General features: G+C 40.3%; 1 protein-coding gene across 2 annotated transcripts in view; it reads left to right on the forward strand.

Annotated features, from left to right (window-relative positions):
* Nucleotides 1-992: 992 nt before the first annotated feature.
* Nucleotides 993-26,827, forward strand: part of znf644b (zinc finger protein 644b) — a 37,433-nt gene continuing 11,598 nt past the window's right edge. Inside the window, exons 1-2 of one of the 2 annotated variants that reach the window (XM_029430124.1) lie at nt 993-1,060; nt 14,122-14,171. The gene's annotated coding sequence lies outside the window, so the exon portion shown is untranslated. Of the gene's footprint in view, nt 1,061-8,294; nt 8,432-14,121; nt 14,172-26,827 lie in introns of those variants that run through there. The other variant, XM_029430123.1, reaches the window with a different exon arrangement.

Consider the following 26,827-nt stretch of genomic DNA (forward strand, 5'->3'; position numbering starts at 1 on the left):
TGCCTAAACCTAAGGAGAAGCACTAAAGGCAAACTTCTCTTATTGTTACCATGTCCTGCTAACTAGCTTACTACCTACTGTAGCAAACAGACTTCCATGGTTAAAGAGCACATCAGTAACTACTGTTACTATTACTTTAGCTTGTTGTATAACGGGTTGAGCTAAAGTGAAAAATAAAAGCCTCAAATCGTATCCAGGTTTCAGAAACCAGAATAAGATGTTTATATGCGCAACCCGTAACTGGGATACTTCAAAAGGTTGACCATAACAAGACAAAAAAACACACACCGTCTACAACAGGATTTCTCCTGCAGCTTCCTGCAGCTGCTCCTGAGGCCAGCTGGGAGATGTAGTCCTTCCACTGAGTCCTGGCTCAGAACCAACGTTTCCATCCAGGCAGTTGAGCTTGGTATACCTCCAAAAAGAGGTGTGGCATCATTCAACACTTGAAATGATCCAATAATTCTTAATAAGACCACAGCCGGTGATCACTACTCAACAGCACAATGCAAGGTCACGTAGAAGCGTGGCTCAGGTTCCAACACAAACTAAAATAAGTCCTGTTTATTGATCATTTAAATCTGTTCATTATAAGAGGGCAGTGAAGCCATCACTTGTTCTTGCTTGCTCAGAGAAACCTCCCAGGGATTGCAGATGGCACAAAGTGTAGTTTCTGCTGCTGCCTGAGATGTGTTTGTTGGCACAGTGTAGAGGCATGTGTTGGATGGGAACCAGTAGAGAGAGGTTGCACAACATTAGGCTTAGCTCACACTGTGTAATATCTGGGATGGGGAGGGACAGAGACAGCAGACAAACCTTCAGAGTAAAGCTTGGAGAAGAATGGAAGGGAAGTGGAGCCACACGACTGCTGCAAATCCTCTTCTAATAAAAGGTGATGAGTGGAGTGTAACTCTGACTTTGTCATGGAGACTTTGTCAGAATAAGCTGCAACCAGGGCTCCAAGTGCATAAACAATACATGTGTCAGTGTGTACGAGAGAGAAGTCTGGAGGTGAAGCTGCAACGATGAGCTCATCTTCAGCTCTGTCACAAAGTGTGAGGTGAGATAACACACACACACGCGCGCACACACACACACACCATCATATTTCTCTTTGAGGATGATGCACTGAGGTCAGTGTAGTTGTACTATAAAACGTTGTCTTATCACAAGTGGGCACACACACACACACGCACACACGCACGCACACGCACACACACACACACACACACACACACACACACACACACACACACACACACACACACACACACACCAACCCAGTTCTTTGTAGTTGCACACACACATGCTTGCAGATGCACATACAGTACGCTATAATAGTAATTCAGATATGCACATGTTAATGTATTATACACTATTTAGATATAATACATGTTACATTTATAATAAATAGTTAATGCCACATTATTTAAGGTTCATGGTGCCACAGTTTGCTCCAGGCTACTCAGCTCTATTTATTATTGCTTATTAAATGGAAGTCCCTGAGAGGAATCCGCTCATCCGCAGTACCCTCTAGTGGACAGAACATGCCATTAGAGTTTACAGCAGATAGAAAGCTGCTTTAGTGGTAGATCATACACAATAGGAGATAACATTGAATTATTAGTTAGATTTACATTTTTTTAAATTAATAATAATATTAATATTTGTTAATAAAATATATTCAAGACAAGAGGACAGTTAGACATATCAACATAACACTGAGGATTACATGGGTGTGTATACAGTGTGCATATACATCTATTGTATGGATGGTAAAATAATAATTTCAGTAATACCTGATAAAAGGAGCACGAAGAAGTGATAGTGTTAATGAGCTTTAAACTTGTGTTTCGGCAGCTTGAAAAATCTTTTACCCAAAGGCAGCAGTGGCCTCATCTCAAAGTTCACTGAATTATTATATCATTACATTACATTTGGCTTGAGTTTTATTTATATACTGTATTTATATATATATTCCACATTCACCACTGCGTTTCTTTTGTATGCTGTTGTGTGCATCACACATTTGGTAAGAAAAGAGCCAAATCAATTTGAAAACAGAAAGGTTTGGTCAAATATAACATTTTCATTTCCAAGATTTAGACACAAAAACTGTAAATGAAGTTCTTCCTTCGAAGAGTTTGTGTTCTTTGAACTCATGCACACCAGAGCTGCAAAGATTAAACGATTTGTTGTCAACTATTAAATTAATCTCTGACTATTCTGACAATCAATGAATTGCTTTGATAATTTTATTAAGAAAAAAAGTCTAAATTCTCTGATTCCAGTTTCTTAAATGTGAATAGTGCTTTCTTTACTCCTCTATGACTGATGGATGATAAACTGAATATCTTTGAGTTGTGGACAAAACAAGACATTTGAGCACGTCATCTCGGGCTTTGGGAGATTGAAGCCCTGCAGCACAGACAGACACTTGTGCAGTGAGAGCGATGCAGACAGACTGCCACCCCGAGCCAAAGTCTGCATTCCACAGCAGCACAGTACAGTCTGCAGTACTGTAGCACATTTATTACAGCAGCTGGATGTACAGGAAGCTACTTTGCTCATCGTGCCAAAGTGTTGGGTGCAACTGGCGGAGGCCGCCGAGCACGAAAAAGTACATCATATGCTGCCTACTAAAAACAAGTGAAACTCTTCCACTGCTGTCTAGAAAACAAAATAATTAATCTTTGATATTGAAATTGACAAAAAGCAGCAGCTGGATGCCAACATATATATCCAACTGGGATGAGATTTACACAGAGAAAAGATGATGACTATGAACAACGTGCTGTCATTGTGAGATCAGAGTGCAAAGAGACTCAGTGGATCTAACTTCTCTGGCGGGGGAATCATTAAAACAGTCCCATCACTTCATTTCCCCCATGGCAGTGTGCCCCCTTATACCCAATTGTTTCTCAATTAAATTGAAAGCTTTGCAGCATGCAAGTGCAATAGTAAATAAATCAGCTGCATGAAAGCTCAAAGTCTGTCAATCAATTATCCCATTAGTGAAAATTTTTACAGAAGGACTTGTTTTTCTTGCTATTACTAACTCAAGCAGACTAGTATGTTCCAGAGGGGCCACATTCTCATCTAGTCCCGGATAACAAGGCGGACGGCGGGTCCCACCGTGACCTTACAGTTACCCAAACCACCATCTATTATTATTTTTGTTGGTGCAAAAGCATTAACTTAACAACAGAGCCAGGGCCATCCACTATTCTCTTTATGGAGCAATCACAGGGAGGCGAAATGTGCTTATTGAAATAATGAGCATGCACATACAACATCTGACTCACAAGATCTCTCTCCCCTTTGAAGAGAACAAACACATCGGTGAAAACTTTAAGCATTCTCTTTATTTCTCTTCCTCAGATATGTTGCGAGAAGAAAACAAATATCATTGCAGACTCCAAAGCACTCCTCGTCTCCAGTGTACAAAACTAATCAGCCCGTGTTTTACTCGCCCAAGTTCTTCCCACTTCTTTATTAGCAGTGTTCAGCCCCCACAGTGAGGCAACATGAAAGAGAAAGCAGAGTGCTCAGAAGAGGGCTTCGTCTTTGCAATTTATGTCAATCTCGCTTGCTTTAGCGTGTTTACAGAGAGATCAATTCCCAAACTCAGAGGGTCGACATTGTCAAAAATGAATAATTTAATAATGATAACCTTAAACTTTCTGTTTTGCCATAATTGCCTCTGTAATATTCTTCCTGATTTATTTTCTCTGCCAAAGAAACATGCCTGGAATCAAAGAAGTGCTTGTTTATTTCCTTGTTGTATAGGGACACAATTATTATGATTTTGAAATGATTTTGACCTTCAGCTGTTAACAGATTTGGAGAGCAGGCTTTGTCTGTGAAGCCGTGATGTCTTCTGATCTATCTACACTCTCTGGTTGATTTTGAAGCATTTTAAATGAATACAAAGTTCACAGTTGACTTTTTTCTCGCCCTCTACTTAACCCTTTAAATCAGTGTTTGGCCCCAGTGAGGCCAGCAGCCCAGCACCATACCACCCTGTCCTCTCCAGCACACTACTAAGAATGCTTAAGATCTTGCACAAGCATCAGAATGTGAATGTCTGCGCTCCACATGGCTCATCAATGAATTATGGCCCACTGCCTTCCAAAAGATACCACTGTGTGAGATCTGCTTAGCTGATGAAAAATTACATCAACATCAAAGAAGTCCTCTTAAAAGAGCAAGTTTAGAAGAATTAATATTTGATAATGCTGAAACCCTGCATAAGCACACAGGCAGCGAGTGCCTGATAATCTCTTAAGAATATTAAAACCCCTAATATGCCATATTTATTAAAACAGCATATAATATGCGTTTAAAAAGCGTTTTGCATATCAAAATACAATTTGTGAGCAGTGATTTAATGGTAGTTAATAAGACTCATTTCAAAAGACATACTAGGAATAGATACAGCAGGCTTCCCTCTGCCACCTTGTGGTCAACTTACACTACTGCAGGGATGCTATCATCATCTTATACTTGACCTGGTTCGTGTTCGTCTGTAGGTCTGCAAAGTCTATAGTTGTTGTTAAAGATGTAAGCTTAAGGGGGAAGCCACTGACTTTACACGTGATCATAATGAGGAGAGTGTTACTCCTCATTATAATGTCTTCTGTAGCTCTGGAGGAACTTCGTCAAGTCAAAGGAAAAACCCTGATGATTCCATCATGGATAATTGGATTATTAAACAGAAAGATTGTGTTACAGACTGCGTGTGTGGAGTTATAAAAGCATACACATACTAGGAACCAAAACTCAGGATATTTAGGCCCTTAACGCTTTGAGTTTTGCATAAGGAATACATTTTGCTGGCAATACTTTTGTACTTTAACTTAAAGGAATACTTTACTCACAAAATGACCTGGCTGCTATACTTTAAAGAATCTGTCTTCAGAAACATGAATCTTCTCTAGAACCTCAAAATGTCCCTGGTCCAGTGTTTAAATGTTGGGGGACGCTTCCTTCCAATTCATCCTTCTGGCTAGAAGAGAAGTGTATGCAATACATTTTGATTGAAGAGTTATTTTCAAGTTGAATCCCAAAAAGAGCTGTGAGGTGGTTGGATTCAATAGCTTTTCCAAATATTTTTATGTGACATTTCACCTTTTAAGTCACTGATAAATCATGTTTAACATAAAGTATCAGGCCTTTTTATGGAAGAACATTATGACACGTCACAGTAAAAGCACAGGCATAAATAATGTATTAATACATGTCAATGAATGGAAATGAAAAAAGGTCATCATTGGTGCTCATCTGATGCAGACATGAGACTCACGTTTGAACTAAAGCATAATTTATTATAGGAAAAATGAATTTCAAATAGCGAAGAGTGGTCAGGTGCCGACCTTGAATTCAAACCGAGGTCTGAAACAGCCTTCATTAGTGAGTAATTTTACCTGTGCAACTGAAACGAGACGGGCTATGAATAGCTTCGTCTGAGTTAGTGAACTCAGTAATTCCTCATACTGTCATGTGCCCTCGTGATTTAAACTGGTTCTCTGCCTCTCTTTGTTAACTAGCTTCAGTATAATGATGTAGTTTTCTGTGATGTTCCAACACCATGGCTGGAGGCAGGAGTTTAGTCAGCAGCATGCAGGATCAAGAAAAAAAAGTGAGCCACTGAAAATGGAGAAAAATGGCTTGCAGTACCCCAAGGTAGGAAATAAATTGCAGACGATAACTAGTGAAGCGAGGCACAAACAGCATAATAAATTGTTAAAGATTTTTTTTTGCTCTCATTTTGCAGAGCAAAATCAAAATTTGGAGTGCACAGTTGGCAGGCCATTAAAAGAATTACTTCATGCTCTAAAAGCAGAGGGCTTGTGTCAATCCCTATATCTCACACGAAAAGACAACGCACTCCTCGGAATTGCTTTGTGTTTTCTGCCATCTGGGTGGGTACGCTGATAAGCTCAGATCACAGTGAGGGAAGCACAAATACAGTAAGTGACTTGGAAATAGCTTTGAAAGAAACAGATCTCTGTTGAATAAGCAGCCAAACCCAGAGCTAATGCACACTGGCGTGGAGTAGATAAATATTTATGCCCAAATATTTATGTCGTACAGTTTCTCAATATATCAATATTAATGATTAATGATCTGCATTCCACACATTTAATAATTTAGCAAAAATAAATAAGTCATATTTTGGCCCACTGTATAAATATTCAACAAATCTGGATAATTTTTTTGTTGTCTGCAGACTATTTCTTGTTGATAATGGCAGTCACTGGAGCTGAATGTACATTCAAAGATTTGTTAGTTTTTTGCTTAATCCAATCAATATTTCATATGCATATGAATATGAGAATTACCACTGCAGACACCACACACTGTGTTTTACTCAATGCACTGAACAAAGACGTATATGTTTGGAATATCTGCCTTTACGCTAATGTATACAGGGTATACTGTATATACGGTATATATAGAATCACATAAGGACTTAAAGTGGAGTCATGGCAACCTCACAATGGTAATATAGTTCAATGCACTTGGTTTCACTTACCAGTCAGCCTTTGATAGACATGTTTATAAACATGATCCAGACATTTTGAATATCTTCTTCAAAGATGGAAAGAAGCGAAAATGAAACATACAAGTTTCTCATTGAGACAATCAGAAATGAGGTGAACCGTGCTCAAAGCTTGTGTTCCTGGATAGTTTGATGGGAATCGTGTTGGACAAAGAAATACCAACAAAATTCTCAATAAAGATTTTTAGTGTTTCCTTTACAGACATCCAAAATAGCGTGTAATATTCTTTACATATTTTCACAAAATAAATAAATAAATAAAGACTTAAAATACATAAACTGCAGGTACAAACAAAATATACCAAAATAAATCATTGTAATTAATAACACCTGTTTTAAAACACATTGATGCTGACATGATTTTTTTTCACTGACTGATGAGGTTTAAATTGCCGGATGGTTTTCCTGCAGATTCATGGAAATCAGAATACAGAAGAACAAAAACATGCGACAGTATTAATAATTTATTTCCAGCATGCATTCTGCATCATTATCCTACAATTTAAATGAGGGTTAAAGCTCACTGCTTTACTTGTACAAGAGCAGTTGAACATTAAATATACAACAGTCGCACATTTTTTCACCAGTAAAACCATCATTACAAGCATTTTGAAATTCAGTCACATAAGACACATTTAACCCTTTCTGTCAAATTACACTGCGGATGACACTGTTGTGATTTACCCCCACAGCCCTTTCAAATGAACTGGAGCATCGACATTACCCGTCATGTTCCAAACATGTCATTTGAATATAGTAAACTCTATATTTATGATAAAAAGGTGGCTATTGTTACAATGCTTTTTCATATCAATTAAACTGTCAATGTTAAGGACAGTTTGGTCACATTCTCCTTCATATAACAACTGCTCATAGTGGTAGATTAAGTTGGAAGTTAAACCATTTACCCACTACTTTTAGCTGTTTCAGACACTTAGCCATTACGTTTAGAGAACTAGCTGTCAGATAACTAGCTGTTACTTTTTATTTTATTTATTATTGAACCGTTTACCCATTACTTTCAGCTATTCCAACTCTTGCCAATCATTTTAGCCATTTTCTAACCATTTATACATTGCTTCCAGCTATTTCAACCTATCACTTTTAATTATTTCAACCATCCAGTTGTTACTTACCTAACTATTTCACCCATTTAGCCATTACTTTTAGGTATCACATGAGTTTCAATTTCCCTGCTCACTTGCTGATAGTTTTCAAAAACTCTCACACATGGTGTTAGGTGTTATAGTTGGCTCTGTTGATGGTTTTTGTATTTAGGCTATGGAATATACAATGTGGTTGAGCTACTCCCAAAGGTTCCATGTAGCCCTGGAAACTGCAGAAGTATCCTGTCCCCTGGGGTACAAGTCGCCCTATTGGGAATCAGTGGGTTAACTTAAATACGTAATAGATACATTGCAAAGTTATGTTTTTATGTATTTACCCATGTGATAGTCCCCTTATTAGACTAAGTCTGTGTGTCTCTGCAAGAAAGAGTAGGTTCAATATAGAATGCAGTTCAAGGTCATGCACCTAACTTTTTTTTAAATGTTAATGTCACATTCTTTTATCATCCAATTTCAAATGTGGGGTCATTTGTCGCTTGAGTATTGTAGTTACGCTATTACGGTTAGCCGTCCTAAACGTATTGAATGGCGGGGAACTAAAGTGAACATAAAGCTTGTCGGTGTGAGCAGTTTGGGTGACGCTCATTCCTCTACCTCCGCCGTGAACATCCCTCTCCTCTGGACCAGAGTGCAACCTGCGTAATTTTAAAGCAAAATGGCGACAGTCTAACAGAGGAGAAAGACGAGTAACGGTGTCAAGTGCAATGACAAACTTGAGGACACGAGTCGTCGTCCTGAGGTAGGTGTTACAGCCTGCTGTACACTTTCATGTGCGCAGGGATACATTGTAGCTGGGTACGGTCATTAGTCAGGGATGTGTCGCTGTCGTGGGTCGATGTGAAGGTATTAACACACTGCAGTGACCGACACCTGGGAGGTAGTCTTTCCTCAACTTAAATTGGTTCGCTTTTGTTACATAAAGTGTTTCTCCAAGACATTGGTGATACAGTTGTGTCTTTGTGGCTCAGCCTGTGGGCAGAGCAGCTAGCTGACTGTCGCATAGCCTGTCAACATGAAGTCACAGCTGGTAGAGGCAGCAGCTCTTTGCTATCTAGCTTAAGTGTTTCAGTTTGTACTAAAGGACAGTCAATTTGTGACAACTCGGAAAAGAGCTGTTTACTGTGAAGTCAGACGAGATTAAGTTGATTGTTACGTTGATATTTTTGTAGTCTATATATGTATGCAAATCATTTGATGCAGAGCTACATGACTAGTAAACTTGGTTTCTCAAGTTTGACATCTCTGCCTTCCCTCTCTGGCCTTACATTAGAAACATAGTGGTTGTGAGAGCAAGGCAATGCGTAGTTGTGGAGAAATGATAAGACCCATATTGTATGGAAGTTGTTTAATGACAAAGGCAATGCTAGTGAAGTTGAACTCAACCTGCAAGTCAAGATGAGTTTGCACTGCAGATTGCTGAGTGCACAGCAAATCACAACAAGCATCTCTAAACCCATTTTAAACCAGAGTGGACTTTAAAAACCTAAATCTAATCTTATGGCAATTCTTCATTTACAAAAGAACTGAGCCAGCAGAAAAATAAAGAAAATTCAATATTTACCTTCACCAATCTTTATCTGAGTGTCGAAGAGGAATTGATCAACTAAATCAGGGGTCCCCAAACTTTTTCCTGTGAGGGCCACATAACTTTTCCCTTCTCTGATGGGGGCCAGGGTCAGTTTGTAACAGAAAAAGTGTGACGATCGCAGGGGTGCCTAAACGTAAACATTTATTGTTTTCCAGAAAGCCACACATAACCAAATATTAATAACCCTTTCTGGGATCTTCACAGAAAAGAAAGTCAGGAAATAAATAATACTATTTGTGAAATAAATAATAACCAAATAACCCTCTCTGGGTTCTTCACAGAAAAAATAAAGTTTCACTTGTTCCAAAAGCAGCGCAAGTTTCACCTCAAATGCTTTTATGTGAGAATACATGTCGCAAATGAGTTCCCCCTGGCCTTGTAGCTGCAAGTTAAGGCTGTTCAGCATTTCTGTCACGTCTGTTAAAAATGCGAGGTGCCATTTCCATTCTGGGTCGATCAGCTCTGGGACCGTTTTGTCTTTTGAATGAAGAAATGCGTTAATTTCGGGTAGCAGCTCGTAAAAACGCCTCAAAACTCTGCCCCGGCTGAACCATAGGACCTCTGTGTAGTACAGCACATCGCCGTGCGCAGGCTCCAGTTCAGACAGGAATTGTTGGAACTGCCTGTTTAAGTCCCTTTGCTCTGATGAAGTTTATGCATGACACCACAACCTTCATGACAGAATCCCACTTCAACACTTTGCAGCACAGTGCTTGCTGGTGAATTAGGCAGTGGACTTGTAGCGGGGCGGTGAGACCCCGTTCTTCCATCTCCCGGTTCATGCGTCCTATTAGACCCCGAGACACGCCCACCATACTAGGAGCCCCGTCAGTCGTGATGCTGGCAAGCTTTGACCAGTCTAGGTCCAACTCTTCCATGGTTTGGCATACTTTGCCGAAAATATCCTCCCCCGCTGTAGTCCCTTTGAGACTTTGGAGGGCTGCCAGCTCCTCGCACATCTCAAAGTTTGCGCTAACTCCACGAATAAAAATGAGCAGCTGCGCTGTGTCTTGCACGTCCGTGCTCTCATCCAGTGCTAATGAAAAAAAGTCAAATTCTTTCGTCTTCTGCTGCAGCTGGGCATATACATTACCCCCGATTTCTTCAATGCGTCTGGTGATTGTACTTGCCGACAGACTCACGGCATTAAAGACATCTTTCTTCTCGGAACACACCTTCTTTGCATTGAACAAAAAAAGAATCGTTTGACCATTGCAGGTTAAATACCCTGCATTCTGAATCAATTTTTCTCTTACCTAACCTTTTCGCCATTATTCCGTTCTATTTGACAGGGGCTAGTCTAGGATTCGCGAGGCCAGACTGAAAAAAAAATCATAATGCGTCTCTGGTATTGTTCAGGGGGCCGGGCCAAATGTGGAGGTGGGCCATATCCGGCCCGCGGGCCTTAGTTTGGGGACCACTGAACTAAATAATGCCCTCAAATATTCCCACAACAGAACCAAGAAACCTGTGTCCATGGTACATACACCACTCTCTACTTTCCACTAACAATCCCAAAATGCAATGTGTTGCATTTTATAGGATTAAGATTACAGTTGTTCAATATCAGTATTGACGCAAATGACGTTGATTTAGCAATTGTTAAGAATCTCAGTTTACTGATGACTATAAAGTAAACTATTGAATGTCTATTAAATAGTGAATAATGAATGAGTAAACGAGGGAGTGATTTCGGACACAATCCAGAGGTCTCATCAGCCAAGTTAATCGAAACATCGGTTTCAGTGTCATGGAAATAATTTTTTTAATTATTGCAATTTTGCTTAAAATGGCTGCATTTGCAGAAGCCTCAGTTTGTCCTCTCAATCATAGCTGCTGTTTGCGTTTCCAATAAAAAGCCTGATAAGTGGCAGTGGAAAAACGATGTTGTACATGAACTAGACGGATTCCTCTGCAGTGGCAGTAAACACGAAACACGGGCCATTGAAAACTCAGTTGGATTCATAGCTTAATAAGATATTTAGGGCTGACGATCAGCAAACTTTAACCGCAATAAACGGCTGGAGTGCCTCTCGCAGTAGAGCTGCTAGCCGAGCTCCAACACATAATAACTCTCAAAGAGCCATGCATGTGCTTCTAGTGACAATCTCCACTGGACTCCTTGTCTTTCCAGTGGAGGAAGTCTGACCGTGGCTTCTCATGGCCGAGTAGCTCTACGTCGCTGTCCATAAGTGGTGCTGGTGGTCATACTCTTTATTAAGACTCTGGCAGTTTGTATTTTGTCGTACCAGGGGTTGGGGTGCCACTTTGTTTTCCAAAAATCAAGTTCAGACGAAGTTCAAATGACACCACCAACCCCCCCCCCCCCCCCACCCCCCAGCCTATTTTATTATTCACTTTACATCTGTCTAACATCAGGCGAGGTTGTACACTTGCCGTTGCTCCGCTCGTCTGCGGTGCCTCTGCTGCCTCACTTGGGTGGCAAGCTAGTAGATGAGTCCGCAGATTTGTTGTTGTTGTAGAGTAAAGCAGCTGCCTTATCTTTGTTAGTTACTGTGCCATATATGGGGTAGAACCCAAAATAAGTCCACACACTGCTTCTCAGATTCTTTAATGTCTTGATTTTCAACTCAGGACGGCTTTGCTGGCTACTGTCCTCCATTTCATATAGCAAACAACATAACATTACTAGCTTTGTTTACTGATGAGCCGCCTTCATTCTATATCTTTTGCAATTTGTAATTTTCATCTATCATTAAACAAGATAATTGACAGCAGAGACATCAGGCATAGTAGCACAATGATGAATGTTTGTACCGCAGACAACGAATGAGAATGTTCTGCTCATATCCCTGTTATCAGCTCAGGAATGGAAGTTTTGTCAAATGGAAGAGTAGACCTACATAAGTGAGTCCATGACTCCCTGCAGGTGTCTAAGGACGAGCTTACGGGCTATAGGAGGAAGTCAGTGGCAGCTTATCAGCCTGGTGTAGGTTTTATTGCTCGACTAAATAAATCAGACGGTTGAGGCATTTTATCCACAAATTGATTAAATGTCACTTGACAAGGTCAAATATTTTAACCAAGATGCCTGAAGTCCCTGAATGCTCAGCATAGCAAACAGTTATGTGTTCTCTGTTGGCCTGGCTGGCTGCTTACACAGCTATAAATGAAGACACCGGGGACTACTTAAATGGGAGTACACTGGCCTGAATTAGCAACTCAGCTGAGGAGCAGCTGCAGAGAAGAGATATTTTAGTAATCAGGTGGATCTACCAAGAACATTGAGGTCTGCATGAATATATCAGAGGTGAGGAAATAAGGGCGGCATAGAATCACAGTGGCTGAATCACTACTACCATCTGCATGAAATTAATAGCTATCACAGTTGTTTCTCTTAGTGGTGAACATATTGAGCTGTTCAGTTTTCTGTTTTCACGCCTATAAAATAGAAATGCCAGTTCCCATTAGAGCTGAAATAAATATTATTTTGATTATGGTATTAAGTTGTTAAGTTGTCACATTAAGTTGTTATATATATATATATATATATATGTATGTATGTATGTATGTATGTATGTATGTATGTATGTATGTATGTATGTATGTATGTATGTATGTATATATATATATATATATATATATATATATATATATATATATATATATATATATATATATTATATATATATATATATATATATATATATATATACTATATAAACATATATATATATATATAGGTATACACCATATATGTATATATATGTATATGTGTATATATATATATATATATATATATATATATATGTATGTATGTGGTATGTATATATATATATATATACATATATATATATATGTATGTATATATATATACATATATATGTGTATATATATATATACATATATATATATATATATGTATGTATGTATATATATACATATATATGTATATATATATACATATGTATATATATATATAATGTATATATATGTATATGTATATATATATATATATACGTATATGTTATATACGTATATGTATGTATGTATGTATATATATATATATGATATATATATGTATATATATGTATATATATATATATATATATATATATATATATAACTTTGTGATGGCGCTTACATGCCATTTAGGTTAACAAATGATATCGCTGTTAATGTTTCAATGTATAAAACATTAACCCATGCAGATGTCTTCAAATGACTTGTTTTGTCGATCAGTCCAAACTCAAAGGTATAAAATAGCCCAGTTACACAGAACAGAGACGGGCAGCAGGTCGTCACATTAGAGAAGCTGGAAGCGTCACATCTTTGACATCTGTGTTTGATAAATGATTAACTGATAATAATAGTTGTTGTTGGTTAACCCTGATGTTTTGTTGGGTGTCGTGGAGACCCCGGCCATCTTTAACAACTCTTAAAAACACTGACATTGATTTTTCTCCTTAATAATTAATGATGCTTACTCATTTTATAAGAATTGCTCATAAATATAATGTTGAATTAATGATGTTTCAGATGTCCACTACAGAAAATGAAATGATGCTTCTGTTTTAGAGGTCTCAGAGATAATTAGATTTTAATTTTCTCTATATGAGTGACTGGTGTTGAAAGCATTTTATGCTGCACTAAATCCCAAATTGGATTTCCTTATGTCCTTGTGATGTAGTATTTTATTATTTTTTTATAAATAATGTCCAGCTTTCAGTTTTGGATCCTGAAACAGTCATAATTTGGAGGGACAGATTCCCTGAGGCAGGCAGTGTCAGATGTAATCACAAAGTCTAAATGTTTTTTAAAGAAAGTCACAGTGATCTGTGTCGTGAGCCGGTTTAACAAAGTTTGTCTCACCGTTACAGGTGTGTTTTCTAACAGCCATGAGGTGGAATCAGCGCTTCAACATCGACTGGTGAGTACACATTGACTGTTTTTATTTTCATTTTATCTTGTTAAATATTTTGCATGATTATTGAAATCCACTCACAGGCGCTATACTAGAATATTGTCTCTTATTATCAGCTTTATGATTTAGACGAGAAAGGCGACCTGCCGTGAAGCAACACATGTTTATTCAAATAGCCACTGATCTGAAAGTGAAAGTATTTGAGCAGGTAAAGCTGAGACAGAAATGAGTGTTGATTGCGTTTGAATTGCAAAGAAAGTAACATGTGTGTGCGTTGTGTGGAGGCTAATGTTCTTGTTAGTATCATCATCATTATAATCACAATGGCAGAGGATAAAATCTAAAATGTGACTGTCTCTGTGAAGAGGTTGTTATCATTCAGAGGCACAGTTGTATGTCTTCTTACCGACTTAACACCTGAAACTGTAGCTCAGACGTGTGAAATGCTCTGAAACTATAGCTGGGTGTGATTACCAGTCAAATTAAATCTGAGATGTCAGTTACATGTGTCAGTGCTTCCACTCCTACACTTGGCAGGTTGTAGGGAGTGACAACAATGGCTGTTGATTATTCTCCAGTGTGAAACCAAATCACTTTTTACTCTAGCCTTTGTTTAATCTTCTTTAAAAATGTAAGCTATCGATGTTGAAATTGTCCCCCCGTTGAAATTGTACCTTCATGGTCTAATCATTAAAGGTATATAATATGTGACTTCCCTGCACTATGTCTGAAAACGACTAGACATATGTTATATATGTTAAGTTGTGTACTTACGTTATCCCAAATGTTAATTAAACCATTTTCAAACCTAGAGAGATCCCTAATTCTAATTGGTCTGTTTCATTTGGTCGCCATTTGGTTGGAGAAACACTGATTTTAACATGAAACTGCTTTATTTAGTGTTTTACGGGTTTTACTCACGGGCAGAAGATTACTGCAATAACGGCAAAGGTGTAAGGACAATAATTCCACGACGCCACCAAACTCCGTCTTCTGTTTTTCATTTGTTTGAGAGACCCCTAGCGGTATAAATGGACATATTATGCATTAATATCAGTAGTTCATGTATTGCCCACAGGTGTTGTAAGGTAATGCTCATTTAACTTGAATACATAATTCTGCAAAATACTTACTCAATAGTTATTCAGCCTCTTAAACTTTCATTTGTAGTTCAATGGTGGTAATTACTAAAGCACCTGGCAAAACACAGAAGCATACACAAGAAGCTGTGTATCTAGCAAACAGTATGGAGTTATGAGGAAGCTTTTTTGCATCCTTAATTTGTGACGGCAGCTCTACTGAGAGGGATTTGCAGAAACATATTTTGGATGAATTTCCAGGGATCAGGGTTGATTCTCTGCTTTAGATTCTCTGATGCAGTGTGATTTTATATAAAAACCCTCAAGCAAGCAGCTTTTGAATCCAGTTTATGTCATGACAACATCGTAACTTCTTGGATTTCCGTTCTTTTTAGTTTCTAGTTTAGAATGTTTTTCATGTTCACAAGCCTGAATTTTACATTTACATGTAAATTGAGTAGTACTGTGCTTTTAAAGAGCCATGGGAGTGACTTCTTCTAGAAGAGGAATTTGTTTTAAAGGAGAGACAGATTTCCACTACTTAATTCTAAGGGGCTAGCAGGTGAGATTGCTTTTGGTCCATCAAAGGCTGAATGAAGCACTAAATCGTGAGCTGCAGATGTCCACAATCCAGCCTGTGCAGATCAAGCCTCCCATTATCCTGCTTCACTCAGGTTATGGAGCATTTCCTCCACTAAGGGGCAGAATATGATCACTGATGCGCTCAGCCCTCGCTCAAAGGGATGATGCATTGAAAAGCAACATCAGTTAATGTGCACTGTGTAATCACATTAAATTGAACCAATGGTAATAAAAGGAATGATGGATGGACACAAAGAATAGTTTATAATTTAAAAACTTTTGAGTTGTCATTATAAGAAACCTGAATGTAAATCATGTGCAAAGATTCAAAAAAAAATCTATAGTATGTAGTTGTGCATGACTAAAGAATATACTGATGTATTATAATAATGATGATATGATTTGTGTTTTTATTGGCTATGCAGCCCAACTAAATGAACTAAACTACTAATGCGATCTAGATTAACAGGCAGCCTAAAAATACCTTTTTGGTATATTTGAGGTCTGATCCAGATGCAAGTCTGCAAGAATGTCAAATCAGTATTTATCCCACAGAACATTTCACAAGTCCAAACAATGTCTATCTTTGAGAGTTCGGATTAGCGAGCTTCCATTGTACATGAGCTGCGAGGCGGCTAACCCTTTCTGTGATACCTATCTGAGGTTGAGCTCAGCACTTTCCTCATTAATTTCCCACTTATTCTCAGAGTTGGCTGTGATATTTTAGAGATTTGAGCATGCGGGGCACAGGTTAGGTGCAATTATGCTGACGGAGGGCTTTTACAGCTATGCTCAATGAAATCTGGAGTATAGGATTAGACATGTAGAAAGTTATATAGTGATTAACCTTCATTTGAGTCCCCTCGGTGATCTATGGAAGGCAAATTCTCCTGCTGTCAGGTATATTTCTCCACCTTGATAAATGACCTTCAAAATGCTAGATCGAGACATTCCTTCTTCTTCTTATGCTTTTGAAGCATTTGTTTGCCCTTTTTAAGTAGTTCAAATGCTTCCTTAAACTACATACCACTTCGATTTCCTTTCAGCTGTATGGCCGTATCGATTCAGAGGTAACTTAAAGGTCTCCCGTGGAGTTCTCGACCACTAGAGGCGCTATGGAGCACAGCACAACTCCATAGTTTGAGGTATTCGTTTGGTTTTATTACCTTTTAAAGGGAGGTATCAGTTGCTTAACATGGTAAGGTTACTAAAGTAATGTTGTCATACTAAGTGATCATCACGAACCCTGAAGTTTATCTTGTGCCACTTTTCCATATTATCCGCAAGTTTCCATGGCTGCAGGTGCCATCTGTTGGTGATATTTGGTATTGGAGAGGATTTGGTGCACATATTACAGCAATGCTTTAAGAAATGTAATGACTGATATTACTGCAAAAAAAGAATTATTATTATTATTAAAGATATTTATATATATTTACAGATTTTCCTGTGGGATTCTGTTTAACAGTTTGTAGTTCAAGGGGAAAGTCAACCTCCAAAAATCTAACTCATTATTTTCTTGCATTGCTGTATGAATGTTGTTGTGGCCTGATCTATATTGAGCCAGACGTTTCAATCTCCATCTTAACAACTCATTTTGTTTATTCATAACTCCTAAAAAAAATCTTCTTTTTTTCAAACAAGTAAAGATCTGCCAGTGGGGTGAAATTATTATTTTTTATCAGTTTCCCACACAAATTCATGAATTATCTAGAAATACAATAAAACAGATTTCTGCACCACAATCAAGAAAAAAAGACGTGAAAGTTCTTTTTGCGGTGTGGACATAATGTTACCCCCATTAACTGCTTCTTCACTTGTTTGAGAAAAATATGTTTTTGGGGATTTAGGATTTTCATAGTGTGTTTGAACAGGTTGGTGCGAGGGTTAGCTTTATTTGTTCAGGTTTTTGCTGTAGTGTCAGCAGCTGCAATGAAATACTCTCTTTATTTCCAATGAAAAGACCACTTTGGTTCTTTTCTAACAAGAAACTGAAAAAACCTCCTGTTAACCTGCTAATGATATAACAAACTAATGAATGAACTAAAATGTCACAGTTGTTGAGCTCCATTAAATCAATTAAATGTATTGATGCCATAATTATCTAGTTATTATGCATATTTTATGCAGATATTTAACGCTGCCATGGTTTAAAATTATATTATTTCATGTCACGACATTCTAATCATCAGTAATCCTTTTTTCCTCAAATGCTGCATGATTGATGAAGCTAACTCTATCTAACGCTATCTTGTATTTGTTCGTGCGTTTGCTCTTTGACGCTGCAGAAAGCAGATTTTCACAACAATGGCGGGTATGCTCCCTCACCCCTGCAAGAAAGGACATTTTTGAGCCCCTTTGATTTGGCCCGATTTGTTTTGATGTGAGGAGTGAGTGGTTTTTAAAATCTCCTTAACTCCCCAGGCCTGGCCCAGCCTCCCACAGGGCTAATGACCGTAGCCTGGCCCGTGTTGAATAATACAGACGCTTGCGAGGTGGAAGTGGGGAGGAGGGCAAGGGGTTAGACATGGGCCCTCCTTCTACAGTACACCTCCATTGATAAGATTGTATTAATTGGTATGAATAGAGAGGGTTTTCTCTCTCTCCTTGTATACATTTACCATTATACTCATTAGCTTCCCGTTGCCTCCCAGCGAGTTTCTCCTTCACATCCCCCGGGGTCTCCTGGGAGGCAATTTGCATCTCTCCATGGTGTCCCTCTGGGGTTATTGAGGAAATATTAGCCCCTTTTCTTCTGTGGCCGACCCTTTGATTTATTTGGATCTGGGGCTGATAGAGTGGCACTCGCATGTTAATGACTGGCGCTGATACAGGCCCCTGGTGCAAGACGACGCATTGATCCGGGTTGAAAAGGTACAATTGACAAGCAGCACTGAATAATCGTCTTACACGCGTCTGTGTGTATATGTACGTGAGTGTGTGTGTGTGTGTGTGTGTGTGTGTGTGTGGACCTTGGGAAATGACAAGGGAATCCCACTGCTGTCAAGGCCCCTGCGCTCAAGCTGTCCACTTTTCCTGATAGTTAGATAAATAGGCTTTTGTTAGCCTCTGAATTCCTTATGACTTTTTGACAGCCGCAGTTTTTGGCATTTTCTTGTCAGAGGCTCGCTGCTTCTTTGTTCACTACTGCTATTCATGTGATCTCTTTGACCCCATGTGGTGCTTATTTTAGCCACTTCTTGCTCTCTAAACGCGATCAGAGGCTGCTGACGACACGCTTGATCCAGTTGCTGTTTAGAGTTGTTTGTCCCAGTCTAATAATAGAATTCAAGGTGACTACCGAGGGCTCACTTTGGTTGTCATTAGTGACTGCGAGGCCCCTGCTCCCTATTTCTGCCGTTGCGCACTCATATTATGTTTTTAAAGAAAGAAAATGAGAGATTTCATCCTAATACCAGCGATACTTGACATGCCTCCGAATTCAAGCTCACTGATGTCTGCTCAGCAATGTGGAGCCTGTCCTCAATTTGGAGAGCAGTTTGACACCGACTCCCTTTCATCTGAATGGTCACATGTCTACAGCAAAGCGGCAGCAACAAAGTTTGATATAAATATGTTTCATTTTCCCCCATCTCAACTGGAGAGGGAAGCATCTGCCTAATCATAGCAACAACTTCTGTCTTGCTTCGTATTTGTGTACTTTCAGTTATATGGTAATAATAACATTTAATAAAAGTCAACATCCTAACTGCCACTAAACCAAAATACCCAGCACCGCTATCGCTGCATCTCCTCTGCATACTTATAACAGATTAGAGGTTATGTATATCAATTGTGCAGCTCATGCATATTGTTATGAAGGAGAAATGCAAGAAATGGAAATGTGCCATTTCGACGAGCCGGCACAGCTTGCCAAAAGTGGGCAAGTGGGTAGTGCTTGTGGTGATGGTCGGGTTTGTTTTCCTCTCAGTGTTGGGAGATGAGAAGTCATGTATCTAAACAGAGCAGATATGATGTTTATGAGAGCCATCTGCTTGGCAGCCCTCCTGTGCCCACTGCCCTCCTCAACGTGAGAGCAGCCTCATTAAAACGGTCACATGCCTGAGAAATTTCTAACCACTGTTTCTTCTTCTTCTTCTTCTTCTTCTTCTTCTTCTTCTTCTTCTTCTTCTTCTTCTTCTTCTTCTTCTTCTTCTTCTTCTTCTTCTTCTTCTTCTTCTTCTTCTTCTTCTTCTTCTTCTTCTTCCCCTCTTTAAAAGGAGTAGAGTTTAAAACTAACAAAGCCTTGGGAAATCCCCATCAGACATCCCTCCCTTAATCCATTTAATTTTGAAAGGTATTGTTTAAAGCTTTAAAGTTTATATCGTTTAATCCCCCTCCAACACTACGGGCAGCAAATGAGGCCGTGTCAGCAGCTTGAACAGATATAATCTACTCCACACAACAGAAAATCCTCCTTCAAGACAAGGTTGCATGGGTTTCCTGTGAACTCGCCGTTTGATGTTTCTACCTGCTATTGAACATGACTTCTGTCTTAACCCAACTGTCACTCGCTCCCTGTCCCCTTTTATCACTCCGAATGTTCTCGCTTCACCTTTTTTCATCAGTAAATCTACCACCACAGCCATTTCACTCATTCCCCTTTTTTTAGGACGATGGGGGCAAGAATACGTTTGTTGTGGGCGGGTTCGGGGGATTCTTCTAGATATTTTCTGCTCGGTGTTGGACCTCGGACAAAGGACGGGATTGTTTTTTTGGTTTGCGAGATTAAGTCTCACTCTGTCTTTTCTTTGTTTTAGTTTCAACTGCAAGTGCCAGTGTTTGTTCTGTATCTGCATATATGTTCCACGCACAACAGATTGTCTCACACATTATTCATCTATAATTTTTAACATTTTAATAGTTAAAGCAACTACAAGGAACTTTAATTTTGTGTTGATTTTGGCGGCCCCTGTCGGTAGTGTTTCCATGAGCAGCACCGCCTCGTGTCGTAAACATCTAGATTTGTAATCTTTTAAACGCAGCTGTTTGTGAACTTAGCCACCAACGTTAATTCTTAAATTGATTTAAAAGCACGTATCACAATGTATTCCATAAATACAATAGACATATCACAGAAGAGGGCCAATTTCCATTTGTTTTTGTTCTTTAATTTACCACTTCAGTAGCACTTGTTTCTTAAATCGCTTGAATGGACACCCAATGTTCTTGTTGTTAAAGCATGTATTAACAGTTCATATTCTTACTATAAAGAACACAATGTTCTTTGCAACATACCACCTATGGTATTCATATATTTTCCTTTTGTGTACGATTTGAGTCGTATAACGCGGTATATATTTTCACCCAAGCAGTAAATTACATTGTTTAGTTATCAAAGGCTTTGTGTAATTACATTTGTGCAATTCAGGATGACAGGGCTGATGGTGTCTGCACAAGACGCTGGCATACATAATCACAGCCAAAATCCCATTAGGGAGAATGGAGACCATTATTATGGAAATGACCTTTGGGTGACAAGAATTCAGTGGGATAAAAGAGTGCATAATCCAGACAAAGACATCGTGTGAAGCTACTCTCTTTATTTTCTCTCGTTGTAATTTAGGAAAATTAGGGTGTTTCATGAATCTCCTCTTGTGTTTTTTTAGTTTCGCATTCTTCTGCTAAAAAGTTAGTCACATTAAGAAAATGAGATTTGGCTTGTGGCGCATTGCTCATTTCTTCCTGCTTTTCTTGATACTCATGGTAGAACTGAAGGGCTAAGAATTCAGCATTGTGCGTTTTTTTTTCACTGTGGCACCTTCTCTGAGAGAACATCCTCACCTTGGGATTACTGGGGTGTCAAACAGAATCTCTGTCTGTTTGTTTTTGAGCCACACTTTGATACTCTCACACTTAAGAGGCAGCTTCATAAATTCACATTGTGTCAAATAAATCAATAGATCCCATTAGCCGAGGAAGTTGTGTAGTGCAGTACTTGAGGGACTGTGGCTCCCCTTGTTTAGACATTTCTCCAGCAAAGACGATGGCAGAGGAATATAAGGTTGGCTGTTGATCCATACAGACAGCTCCAGCAGTTGAAATGGTTTGGCTGACTGGTCCCAGTTGGTTTTTAGCGCCGTCTCCACTGTGCTGCCAGCCCGGGTCTTCAGTTGAACAGGAAGAAGGAATTTGCTTAGACATTCACAGCCTTACAAGCCTACAGCGCCAAACGCTTCCTCCTCGATCTGTGTTGTCCCCAAAAAACCCGAAAGTTCAGTTGTTTGCATTAAATAATTGTCTAACATGGAAAAGAAACGTTGTACTGGTTATATCTTTATTTTTTGCATTTGTAGTGTACAGCAGGACTTTGTCTTGGGTTGCAGCTAACAATTATTTTTACTATCGATGTAATATGCTAATGGTTGTTTTGTTCATCCAACAGTCTTTGAAAACCCCAAAAATTGCATTTACAATCATATTGAAAAACAAAAGCAAGTAATACTTTATTACTTTGTTACTGTATTCTCTGCTGTTCTGTATCCCCAAAGAACCTAACATATCAAAGAAATCTACAAAATGTATATTTAAAACTTTATATACTTGAGCCTTTTCTATGTATTCAGTGAAATTACCAAAATGAAAAAAAAACTTCACACCCTAGCACATCTGTGTGGATTTATTCAAGTAATCTTGGAAGTAATCCGTGAAGTACAGCTGCACTACCATCACTACTGCCCATCAGCCCATCAGCCCATCACTACTGCCCATCACTACTGCCCATCACTACTGCCCATCACTACTGCCCATCACTACTGCCCATCACTACTGCGCATCAGCCCATCACTACTGCCCATCACTACTGCCCATCACTACTGCCCATCACTACTGCCCATCACTACTGCCCATCAGCCCATCACTACTGCCCATCAGCCCATCACTACTGCCCATCACTACTGCCCATCACTACTGCCCATCACTACTGCCCATCACTACTGCCCATCACTACTGCACATCAGCCCATCACTACTGCCCATCAGCCCATCACTACTGCCCATCAGCCCATCACTACCTGCCCATCACTACTGCCCATCAGCCCATCACTACTGCCATCTGCCCATCAGCCCATCACTACTGCCTATCAGCCCATCACTACTGCCCATCAGCCCATCACTACTGCCCATCAGCCCATCACTACTGCCCATCAGCCCATCACTACTGCCCATCTGCCCATCAGCCCATCACTACTGCCCATCAGCCCATCACTACTGCCCATCACTACTGCCCATCACTACTGCCCATCACTACGGCCCATCACTACTGCCCATCACTACGGCCCATCACTACTGCCCATCAGCCCATCACTACTGCCCATCTGCCCATCAGCCCATCACTACTGCCCATCTGCCCATCAGCCCATCACTACTGCCCATCTGCCCATCAGCCCATCACTACTGCCCATCAGCCCATCACTACTGCCCATCAGCCCATCACTACTGCCCATCACTACTGCCCATCTGCCCATCACTACTGCACATCACTACTGCCCATCAGCCCATCACTACTGCCCATCAGCCCATCACTACTGCCCATCACTACTGCCCATCTGCCCATCACTACTGCACATCACTACTGCCCATCTGCCCATCACTACTGCCCATCACTACTGCCCATCACTACTGCCCATCACTACTGCACATCACTACTGCACATCACTACTACCCATCAGCCCATCACTACTGCCCATCATCCCATCACTACTGCCCATCACTACTGCCCATCACTACTGCCCATCACTACGGCCCATCACTACTACCCATCACTACGGCCCATCACTACTGCCCATCAGCCCATCACTACTGCCCATCTGCCCATCAGCCCATCACTACTGCCCATCTGCCCATCAGCCCCATCACTACTGCCCATCAGCCCATCACTACTGCCCATCAGCCCATCACTACTGCCCATCAGCCCATCACTACTGCCATCTGCCCATCAGCCCATCACTACTGCCCATCTGCCCATCAGCCCATCACTACTGCCATCAGCCATACTGCCCATCAGCCCATCACTACTGCCCATCAGCCCATCACTACTGCCCATCAGCCCATCACTACTGCCCATCAGCCCATCACTACTGCCCATCACTACTGCCCATCTGCCCATCACTACTGCCATCACTACTGCCCATCACTACTGCCCATCACTACTGCCCATCACTACAGCCCATCACTACTGCCCATCAGCCCATCACTACTGCCCATCTGCCCATCAGCCCATCACTACTGCCCATCTGCCCATCAGCCCATCACTACTGCCCATCTGCCCATCAGCCCATCACTACTGCCCATCAGCCCATCACTACTGCCCATCAGCCCATCACTACTGCCCATCAGCCCATCACTACTGCCCATCACTACTGCCCATCTGCCCATCACTACTGCACATCACTACTGCCCATCAGCCCATCACTACTGCCCATCACTACTGCCCATCTGCCCATCACTACTGCCCATCACTACTGCCCATCACTACTGCCCATCACTACTGCCCATCACTACTGCCCATCACTACTGCCATCAGCCCCCATCACTACTGCTCATCACTACTGCCCATCACTACTGCCCATCACTACTGCCCATCACTACTGCCCATCAGCCCCCATCACTACTGCCCATCACTACTGCCCATCACTACTGCCCATCAGCCCCATCACTACTGCCCATCACTACTGCCCATCACTACTGCCCATCAGCCCATCACTACAGCCCATCACTACTGCCCATCACTACTGCCCATCTGCCCATCACTACTGCCCATCAGCCCATCACTACTGCCCATCACTACTGCCCATCTGCCCATCACTACTGCACATCACTACTGCCCATCACTACTGCCCATCAGCCCCCATCACTACTGCCCATCACTACTGCCCATCAGCCCCCATCACTACTGCCCATCAGCCCCCATCACTACTGCCCATCAGCCCCCATCACTACTGCCCATCACTACTGCCCATCAGCCCCCATCAGCCCCCATCACTACTGCCCATCACTACTGCCCATCAGCCCCCATCACTACTGCCCATCACTACTGCCCATCGCAGCAGATTTCTTTAGTTCTCAGTCTTGATGTTCCATTTATCCTATTTACATTTTTTGACACAAGTTATTAATGTTATTAGTGACCCCATGTTGACGGCGTCTTTTCTTTTTTACTTCTGCTCATCCTCAGCTGATGCTTCTTCGTCCTCTGAAGTCTCATCTTCGTCCTGCATCCTATTTGTCATTGTCCTCATCTGGAATTATTATTATTATTATTACCTCAAGCTATTTTTTATTAACTTCTTCTATAGTCCAGCATATTTACAGTCTCTTGTATCTTGACATGTTACGTAACATTTATGTAGCAGTTACATTTCCCCCCAAACACATCTGGAGCAATTTTTAGGGTGTGATGCCCCTTAAAGGCCATTTGGACACTACCACAAACACTCCACCACTAAGCATAGACTGTTCTTGAAATGTGGATGAGAAAATAATGACAACATTACACTGATGGGTCATACAAAAGTGCTCAACCTTTGTACTCATTGGGATGGAAGCAGATTTGACTGAACATGCGTAACATTACTATTTACACTCCGAGTGTAATGAAACAATTCATTCAGGTGAGAATGTTTCCAGGCGAAGTGAATAGCATTTTCATGAAATGCGATTGTGAACATGAGAGAATGAGTGGAAGATGAAAGAGAATAGGGCTTGACACTTGCTGAGGTTGTGAGCCAGACTCAAAGCCGTACTGATGTGAGTACATGGCACGATTCCCAGCCCACCAACTATCGGAGCATGCTGCACAAGATCACTTTTAACTCCGTAACTTGAAATGATTTTCATTTTTGCTGTTTGTACAAATTAGGTTTTATTGTTATGAACCTGCAGTTTATTATGTGCACATGTACAATCGAATCCAATACAACAGCCTAATAATAAATCCCAGATAAACTAAACATTATAAGCGACGCTGAGCTGAGCAGGCCGAGGATGTCGGACCTGTTGGATTGCATTGCATGATATTGTACCGTTGTACCTAATAATGGCCAGTGAGTCTATATTAGGCTGTGCAATATATCGATGTGCGCAATAGTCACATTGCAGGACGTGCAATGCCAAGTAAGGCAATGACGTCATGCTACAACCTTTTTGCCGCTTGATACAAAAGGAGAGCTCACATGGTTCTCATGACCCGACTACAAGAGAAGTCCGTCTGATAGAACAGTGAGTCCAGTTGAATGTTACAGAGGTGTTGATTGTGATGGTAATGCAGGCTCTGCATACACCGGACCACCAATCACTCACATTCTTGATCAATTTATTAAAACAACCAAAGCAGGCCCTACAAGTCGTCAACCACGACCTGAAAATGAGAGGAAAAGAAGGAAGGAAGGAAGATTTGATAATCGGACATGTATGTTCTTCGGTTGTATGGACATATTTTGGCTACAGAAAGAATGATGTTGACAAAAAAATGGGTACTTGTGAAAAATCCTGTATTTTTTCATTCTGCAATGTGTATCGCAGGAAATTAAAGTATATCGTAATGTCAGGTTTTTCCAATATCGTCGACCCCAATTGTTTCTAATGTTTTGTCCACCCGGGACAGATTATAAGAAACACTTCTTACTCTAACCTCAAAGCTTCACAAGTATATCATTATTTGCAACCTGTTGTATTAGGTTACATCAGAGTACAGAAGAACCAAATAAACTGTACTATTCCAGAAGTTTACAGTATCGTGAGAAATTCAATATGCAAACAGAGAAAAAGAAGTAAAATAGTCAAAGGATTGCTCAATACATGACTGAGAGGTGCAATGGTTTGTTTTCTATTGTCTAACAGAACACCATGATGATGACGCGCCTCCTAAATCTCATTTACCAAACTGAAAACGAGCCGAGTGTCTTGGGGAAAATAGCAGGCAGGGTTAGTAAAAGCTCATCGCAGATTGATCTGTGCATACAGCTTAACTGTATTAAAGCTCATAATCCCTGTAAATATCTCC

The sequence above is a fragment of the Cottoperca gobio genome, chromosome 4 (assembly GCF_900634415.1).
Source record: "Cottoperca gobio chromosome 4, fCotGob3.1, whole genome shotgun sequence".
Lineage (NCBI taxonomy): Eukaryota > Metazoa > Chordata > Actinopteri > Perciformes > Bovichtidae > Cottoperca > Cottoperca gobio.